This window comes from Suncus etruscus, chromosome 5 (genome assembly GCF_024139225.1).
Source record: "Suncus etruscus isolate mSunEtr1 chromosome 5, mSunEtr1.pri.cur, whole genome shotgun sequence".
Lineage (NCBI taxonomy): Eukaryota > Metazoa > Chordata > Mammalia > Eulipotyphla > Soricidae > Suncus > Suncus etruscus.
This window is the reverse complement of record NC_064852.1, coordinates 22,304,580-22,305,349: the sequence shown is the minus strand read 5'-3', so window position 1 is coordinate 22,305,349 and position 770 is coordinate 22,304,580.

Here is a 770-nt window from a genome sequence, read left to right as displayed (position 1 = left end):
ACGATGCCAAGTTTTGGCAAATAAGCCAAGTTTGGATGAAGTTACAGCCAAGTACGTGGCTTCTACCCATTCAATTTCTTCTTGGCAGACTGCAGAAGATATTTGTAATCAAGTCCCAGTTTGAGCTGTCTACTGCCCCAGTGGCTTTTGGAAACACTGGATATTTCTTTAATGTCTAACATGAGAGGGTTCGAAGTCCTCTGTAGTCATTCCTTTACTGATATTCCTTCCCTTGCAAGATTTCACAGATGGAGAAATCAGCCGGGACACAGAACCTGCTGGACAGAGCCCAAAAAGATAGTTACAAAATATACTCCCAGCTCCCTTATTTTTGAACCTACTGTGTTGAGGCATTCCCAAGCTCTTATCCAAATACTGTTGGACAGAGATGTGTTTGTTTCTCCATTCAGGTCTTTAATTAGGGAGAAAGGAACCTCACCCACATGGGGAATTGTGTACTGGTGTACAATTGTGCACATGTGGTGGGGGCTGTCTTTGAAAGCTTTGATGTTTTTCTTCACTTTTCAATTTTTACATTTCGATTTAAAGCACCATGATTTAGAAAGTTATTCATAGCTGAGGTTTAGGCATAGACAATGTTTCAGCATTAATCCCATCATCAGTGTAATTTCTCTCTACCAATGCTCCCAGAGTCTTTCCCAAAACCCCTCGCCAGTACCTCCCCCCAGCCTGCCATCATAACAGGCACCTCTTTGGGTCTGGTTATGAAAGTTTGGGTCTCATGAGTTCAGTTTTGTTGACTCAGTGGT